At 48.6% G+C, this 8,372-nt stretch overlaps 1 non-coding gene across 1 annotated transcript; it reads right to left on the reverse strand.

The window, feature by feature from the left end:
- Positions 1-304: 304 nt before the first annotated feature.
- On the reverse strand, positions 305-376 carry trnaq-uug (transfer RNA glutamine (anticodon UUG)). Its single transcript has one exon. It is a non-coding gene; the product is annotated as a tRNA-Gln (tRNA).
- Positions 377-8,372: the final 7,996 nt, after the last annotated feature.

Below are 8,372 nucleotides of genomic sequence, written 5' to 3' on the forward strand. Positions count from 1 at the left end.
AATAGCTGCCCCCTTTACGTCAATTTAATCGTAAATCCCCACCCTAACTCATTTAAGTATGCATAAGAAGTTGATCTTGATTTTGTTCCTTAGAGATGCACGCTATGTAACAGAAACGTGATGATGTAATATTTCAGACCCCTGGAAGACTAGCTGGTGCCCAGGTCATCAGCTAGCAGGCGAAAGGTTGGGAAAGACAGGCAGTCCACCATTATGTGTTCCTCTGCTGCGTATTTAGACGTTTAGCTGAAGTTTAGATTGACAGCTGTAACTTGTTAGCTTTTGCTGTAAACGCAAAACGACGAGGTCCCACCGAGATTTGAACTCGGATCGCTGGATTCAAAGTCCAGAGTGCTAACCATTACACCATGGGACCGGACGGTATCGCCAGGTTGGCCCGTGGAGATATTAATCATTGTAAAACTTATGTATAGGAATACTCTATTTATTACTTTCAGACATAAATACACGTCTGTATACCAATGTAAACCTGGCCGTGCTCTTTAATTGGCCTGGAGTCGAAGAACACAGCTGTAAACTTTACAGTGATATTACCTAGCTGACGTTGCTTAACCAGAGGCTGGTATAACTAACTGTGACATCAACTCTGATCTCGATTGGTGGGTTATCTGTCAGTGAAACGAAAACCCTTTTATCTAATTCCAAGCTAACTCAAATGTACCGATACCGAAATAAGTTATGTTGAGGTTAAACAACTTAATGTATCCATAACATCCGATTATACACGCCGCGAAATATAATTACACAACATGGGACAACAAGACGTCGGCAGTAAACGCCCGGAACATTGGGTAGACTGGAGCAGTGTCCTCTCATATTATTCCACAGTTTAGTTTAGTCACTGTAGTTGAGGCTTGCGCTTTCAGTCTATTCTCTGCCTGTACTCCATAATTTCACAAATAACAATGCCATTACATGTGTAATATAGCCTATATACTATGCTTATTTGGAATTAAAAAGATGCCAACATACCAGCCATCTGCCGAATGTAATAGGGCGTGATCTATCTTGATACTACTGTATCTTTGGTTATCGTCAGGCGCCGCCACACAGGTTAACGTTTAAAACAGCACTCAAGGATGTATGATTTCAACTGCAGGAGGTTGTAATATGGCATGTAAATGCGCTAAAGAGAAGTGTAGTTGTCATTGTTGAGTTGTAGTACATAAAAAGATCACGTGGGGGCAGCAGAGGATCTATCTATCTATCTATCTATCTATCTATCTATCTATCTATCTATCTATCTATCTATCTATCTATCTATCTATCTATCTATCTATCTATCTATTCTGCTTAACACCTCCAACTTGCTTGTTCTTATCTATGCTACATTTTTTTCTTCATGTGGATAATATAAATTTCAGACTATCACAGCAGCGGATCTTCTGCATTACAGTCAAAGCATCATGGTAGTTTTTGCAGATGTAAACCTGGCTGATGGAGCTCCATTCACCCACAGCTCAACAGAGAGGTGCTCTGAGGATAGCTCCACCTTATGTCCCGCACCTTTGTACATACTAACAGCTTAATGCACACACACTCACGGTCACCACAATCCCTAACATGTGAGCAGCCTACTCCTATTTGATCTGCTGCTCCTTTAGCCCCACTCAAGACCAGCTCTCTCTCTCTCTCTCTCTCTCTCTCTCTCTCTCTCTCTCTCTCTCTCTCACACACACACACACACACACACACACACACACACACACACACAATTACACAGATACATACACAGACACATATTTGACCAGCTAACAAGTATTGGTGGTAAATCGATGCAGTTCTGGACTTTGGATGCAGGAATATGACTGAAATCAATCAGGTGTAAGTCTGTGTGATTATACAGAATGACTTTGCTGGTTCAGCCTATACCTGATATGCTGGAAGTAGGTCAACCACACAGAAAAAAAAATATTTTGTGACTATTTGTTTTCAGTCTCCCTGCTACGTGATTTCTAATTTTACACAATGATCCTTGACTATCATTCTTTTATTTTTTGTTTACACTATATATACTCAAGATATATATTTATACTAGAAATATATTGTAAATGTACTGATCACTTCTCAGGATTGCTTTTTAAACTGTGCTGTTGTTTTATTATTATTTACATTATCAATTGCATTATCAATAATTCAAACCTCTATAATTCTATATTGTGAAAGTATCATGTGTTTCACACAGAATAATGAAAGGCTACAAGGAGTGAAATGAAATGTTTTCTCACTTTAAGAAATTCTCAGTTGCTCTGTTTCCTTGGCAGATGGTATGGGGGGTTCGAGATGGACAAACCGTGGGCACAAGTGTGAATTTACCATAGATACACATAATAGATGCATAGTCACACATGAGCACACACATGAGTGGGTGGATCTGTGCTGTTTCCTCCCCCCTGTAATCCCAGTCATTCTGCTAAATCCTGTTTTAGAGATAATCTCAACTGTTGCCTATTTGGAGCTGGTCTACAGCCACATCCCAGTAAGATAAGATGGCTTGTGTAGTATGTGAAAGTACCTGCCACAAATAACTACGTGTAGTTATCAAATGAACTCTTATTCCATTTTCTATTCAGCAAGTCCACCTGGTTTTCTGCTCGCATTGCTCTTTCTTTTCAGAGCACTGCACAGTTACTGTTTGTGTTGGTGTATATGGCATTCAGTAAAGTTATTTATCTACAGTATGCTGCATCTGTTTTCCCTCTGCTGCAGTGACACTCTCTGCATCAGATCAATAAAATTTATCTTATCTTATCTTATCTTATCTTATCTTATCTTATCTTATCCCTTGCTCAATCAGCTGGTAAGACATCAACTATATAGATTCAGGGTCACTGTTACACAGAGTTTCTAGAAGCTGATGTGGGAGTAGTCCAAACAAACCACAGGTCAGTGGGTCAGCAAATTTCCCTTTGGTCCAGTTTTAGATTCTGGCGACTTTAAAATCAAGCTCCTTGTCAGGCCCGAACTCAAAACAGGACTCAGGAGCAGAGAATGACAGTGAGCAGACTTTTATTGAGTCAAGACAACCTCTATGCAGAGCAAACAAAGGGGCTATGAAACCTGATCTATGAAAATACTCAACAACTCTAGAGAAAACAAAAAACACTCCAAAGGAGGAAAATATCTCAATCACGGATCTATTAAAATTATCAAACTCAAAATCACTCACAGAGAGGAAAATCAAAAGGCTACAAAACTTTAAACTAAAGTCTCTCCGAATGGAGAAAGAGCTAACAAAGAAACAGAAAGAACAGGACAGAAACAAAAAACTCTCCTAAAAGATGGAGGCTAGACTCACTACAACTATGAACTATATGAACTGAAAATCACTCCAAAGGGAGGCAAACCAAGAAAGCAAATTACTCAAAAGACTATAAATGCTAAACTAAACTACAGAAGTTACAACAAAAAAATCACTCTGACGAGGAAACAAGACTTACAAATACAGACTGTGGCTGTGAGCTATGATGCAGGCTTTGGTGATCGGACATAAGACGAAACACTTCGGCACAGGACAAAGGGAGACGCAGACTATTTAAACACATGAGGGTAATGGGGAACAGGTGGACACAATCAGGAATCAGGGATGACGAACAGGTGACACAAGAGGAAGGGCAAGTGATCTGAAACGAGAGGAGAGTTAGACTTTCAAAATAAAACAGGAAATGACAAGACAATAACCCAAGACAGGACGACCTCACCGCAGTGTGACAGTACCCCCCCCCTAAGGGCCGACTCCTGACGGCCCAGGAAGTTCAGGATGGTCCCTGACAAAGTCGTCTATGAGGGACCGGTCCAGTATGAAGCGGGACGGGACCCACTGACGCTCCTCTGGGCCATAACCCTCCCAGTCAACCAGGTACTGCTTGCCCCGACCCCGGGTGCGCACTGCCAGCAACCTCTTGACCTTGTAGACAGGACCCCCGTCTATAACTTCCGGAGGAGGAGGGGGCGGGAGGGCCGGGACCATGGAACTGTCCTTGACTGGTTTGACCTGGCTTACGTGGAACGTGGGGTGGACACGGAGAGACCGGGGCAGACGCAGGCGAACTGCTGCAGGACCAATAACCTTAGTGATGGGGAATGGCCCCACGAAGCGTGGTGCCAATTTCCTCGAGGTGGTTCGGAGGTGAAGGTTCTTGGCTGAGAGCCACACTCTCTGGCCTGGCTGGTATGCAGGAGCGGGCCGTCTTCTCCGGTCCGCGGCCTTTTTGACCCGGTCTCCCTGGCGGATAAGGAGCTGCCGGGCGGCCGCCCAGATTCGTCGGCAACGGCGGATCATGGCATGGGCGGAGGGCACCGACACTTCAGGTTCCTGGTCCGCGAAGACAGGAGGCTCGTAACCATACGCACATTTGAAGGGTGAAAAACCTGTGGCTGAGGTGGGCAGGGAGTTGTGGGCATACTCGACCCAGACCAGGTGTTTGCTCCATGTTGAGGGGTTCTGGGACACCAAACATCGGAGGCCGGTTTCCAACTGCTGGTTGATGCGTTCGGTCTGGCCGTTGGCCTCCGGGTGATAGCCTGAGGTGAGACTAGCCGTGGCCCCGATGAGACGACAAAACTCCTTCCAGAAACGTGACACAAACTGGGGCCCCCGGTCAGAAACAATGTCCCTAGGAAATCCGTGGACTCTGAAGACATGGTTAATCATAATCTCAGCCGTTTCTTTGGCTGTGGGCAATTTGGGCAAGGCTATGAATCTAGTCATTTTGGAAAATCTGTCTACCACCGTAAGAACCGTGGTGTTACCTTGGGAGACCGGGAGCCCCGTGACGAAGTCCATGGAGATTTCGGCCCATGGTCTGGAGGGGATGGGCAGCGGCTGAAGAAGTCCCATACGTGGCCTGGAGGACGTCTTATTCCTGGCACAGACCGAACAAGCCTCGACGTACTCCCGGACCTCCCGTTCCATGGATGACCACCAGAACCTCCGGGAGATGGCATACATGGTGCGCCGTACCCCCGGATGACAGGAAAGCAGCGAGGTGTGAGCCCAGTGGATCACCTGTGGGCGCAGCTCAGCCGGGACAAACAATCGATTCTCGGGACACCCACTAGGTGGCAGGCTCTCACCGTTTGCATGCTTAACCTCATTTTCTATCTGCCAAGTCACCGCTCCAACCACACAGGTCCGTGGAAGGATTGGCTCTGGTTCTTTGGCAACAGGCTCGGGGTCGTAGATTCGTGACAGGGCATCGGGCTTGACATTCTGGGACCCCGGCCTGTAAGAAAGAGAGAAGGAGAAGCGGTTAAAAAAGAGTCCCCACCTGGCCTGGCGAGAATTCAGTCTCTTGGCTTTACGTATGTATTCCAAGTTCTTATGGTCGGTCCAGACAATAAACGGATGTTCCGCCCCCTCAAGCCAGTGTCTCCACTCTTCCAAGGCCAGCTTGACCGCCAGCAGCTCCCGGTCGCCGACGTCATAGTTCCGCTCCGCCCTGGACAGGCGCCGCGAAAAGAAGGCGCAGGGATGCACCTTCCCGTCCTGTTCCGACCGCTGGGACAGGACTGCCCCAACCCCTTCATTGGAGGCGTCCACCTCGACCACAAACTGCCGCAGAGGATCAGGCATCGTGAGAATGGGAGCCGTGGTGAAGCGGGTCTTGAGGTGCTGAAAGGCTGCCTCTGCCTCCGGAGTCCAGAGGAATGGCTGCTTCGTGGAGGTGAGTGCATGGAGCGGAGCCGCTATAGCACTGAAGTGTCTGATAAACCGCCTGTAAAAGTTAGCAAAGCCGAGGAACTGCTGGACTTTTTTGCGGCTATCAGGCGTGGGCCACTTGGCCACAGCGCTCACTTTAGCCGGATCCATCTGCACCCTTCCAGGGGCTACAATGAAGCCCAGGAAGGAGACGGTGTCGGCATGAAACTCACTTTTTTCTGCTTTCACATAGAGCTTATTCTCCAACAACCGTTGGAGGACCTGGGATACATGGTTTCTGTGAGTTTCTAGATCTGGTGAGTAAATGAGAATGTCATCCAAATACACATACACAAACCGGTCTAAAAAATCCCGGAGCACCTCATTTATCATAGTCTGGAATACAGCTGGGGCATTAGTGAGACCGAAAGGCATGACTAAGTACTCGTAGTGGCCGCTAGGAGTATTAAATCCTGTTTTCCATTCATCCCCCTCTCTGATCCTGATTAAATGATAGGCATTGCGTAAATCTAGCTTGGTAAATACCTTAGCCTGCTGCAGCTGGTCGAAAACAGACGTCATCAGGGGCAGGGGATAGCGATTTTTGACGGTGATGGCGTTTAGGGGGCTGTAGTCGATGCAGGGCCTGAGAGATCCGTCCTTTTTCCCCACAAAAAAGAATCCGGCCCCAGCTGCTGACGAGGAAGGACGAATAAGCCCCGCCCTCAATGATGACTCTATGTAATCTTTCATGGCTGCTTTCTCTGGCCCGGAGATGGAGTACAACCGGCCCTTGGGTATGGGGGAGCCAGGAATCAAGTCTATGGCGCAGTCGTAGGGCCGGTGTGGAGGAAGTGACAAGGCCTTGCTTTTGTTAAAAACCTCTCGGAGGTGGTGGTAGCAGGAAGGCACGGAGCTCAGGTCGGAGGTTTCAGAGTCTGTGGCAGAGGTGACAGAGAAGTGATTAATAGCAGTCATGTTATTCCCCTGGACCGGAACCGGTTTGCGGTGGTCCACACAATCCTCCCCCCATCCCATAATAGCCCCTGTTATCCAGTTCACGTGGGGGTTGTGTTGACATAACCAAGGGTAGCCTAAAACCAGAGACTGAGAGGGTGAAGTAACCAAGTAAAAGGTCAGGAGTTCCCAATGCCCCTGGATCTGCAGATCCAGTGGTTCCGTGGCGTGAGTGATCAAAAACAGTTTTTTTCCGTTGAGAGCCCTGGCTTTGATGGGGCTGGCCAGGGGGTTCGATCTTAACCCCAATGTCTCCGCCAGCCCCCAGTCAATTAAGCTCTCATCGGCCCCAGAGTCTATGAGTGCCTCAATGTTCATAGTGATGGCATGGTGCGTTACCTTAACAGGCGTCAGGCTGCGCGGAGCGCGGTCCGTGGCTGGGGGTTGACTCACCTCCTGGATCTTTTTGGCCGGACAGGTAGCGACGAGGTGATTAGATTTGCCGCAGTAAAAGCAGCTGCCTTCCTGCTGGCGTCGTCGTCGCTCCTCCGGTGTCAGCCGTGTCCTGCCAAGCTGCATAGGCTCCTCTTCCCTGGTGGGGAAGGAGGGAAAACGGTGCTCAGGCGGTGAATCACGGAGAACTTGCCCCCCCGGGGCAGGAAAACACGGAGCCCTCTCCGACCTCGAACCACTGCTCCGCGGATGCCGGAGCTCACGAACCCGGTTGTCAGTCCGGATGGCAAGCGAGATGAGTGAATCCAGGTCCGCAGGCAAATCCAGGGGCAACAGCAGCTCCTGGATATGAGTCGCCAGCCCCTTCAGGAAGACATCGTACAGGGCGGTGTTATTCCACCCACTCTCCGCCGCCAGGGTGCGAAAGCGAATAGCATAGTCGCACACCGAGTCCCGGCCCTGTGTCACTCTGCTCAACTCCCTGGCCTTTTCCCTGTCAGTCGACACAGGATCGAAAGTCATCATGAGAGCAGTTTTGAAGTCTGTAAAAGAGGAGCAAAGCGGAGAGTCTCGAGCCCACTCAGCGGCGGCCCAAGCTTTGGCTCTCCCTGTCAGGTAGGAAATCATGAATGCAATTTTAGACTTGTCTGTGATGAATGCGTGCGGGAGCTGTTCAAAATGTATGGAACAATCAATAAGGAAAGCCCTGCATTGTCCTGGTTCCCCCGAGTATCGCTCCGGGGAAGCCAACTTGATTCCCATCCCGGCCACGCCCTGGGACGCGGCCGCAGCAGGAGCTGGGGGTTCCGGCGCCGCTGATGGTGGGGCTGTCTGCCGCAGGTGGTCCGTCAGCTCCCTCACCTGGGCCGAAAGCTGGCCAAGCTGACCCACCATCGCCGTCTGGAACTCCTCCTGACGAGAGATGCGGGCTTCCTGAGCCTGTAACGTGGCCGCCCACCGGCCAGCCTCTGCTGAGTCCATACTGGCCGAAGTGTACTGTCAGGCCCGAACTCAAAACAGGACTCAGGAGCAGAGAATGACAGTGAGCAGACTTTTATTGAGTCAAGACAACCTCTATGCAGAGCAAACAAAGGGGCTATGAAACCTGATCTATGAAAATACTCAACAACTCTAGAGAAAACAAAAAACACTCCAAAGGAGGAAAATATCTCAATCACGGATCTATTAAAATTATCAAACTCAAAATCACTCACAGAGAGGAAAATCAAAAGGCTACAAAACTTTAAACTAAAGTCTCTCCGAATGGAGAAAGAGCTAACAAAGAAACAGAAAGAACAGG

The sequence above is a fragment of the Chaetodon trifascialis genome, chromosome 8 (assembly GCF_039877785.1).
Source record: "Chaetodon trifascialis isolate fChaTrf1 chromosome 8, fChaTrf1.hap1, whole genome shotgun sequence".
NCBI classification, from domain to species: domain Eukaryota; kingdom Metazoa; phylum Chordata; class Actinopteri; order Chaetodontiformes; family Chaetodontidae; genus Chaetodon; species Chaetodon trifascialis.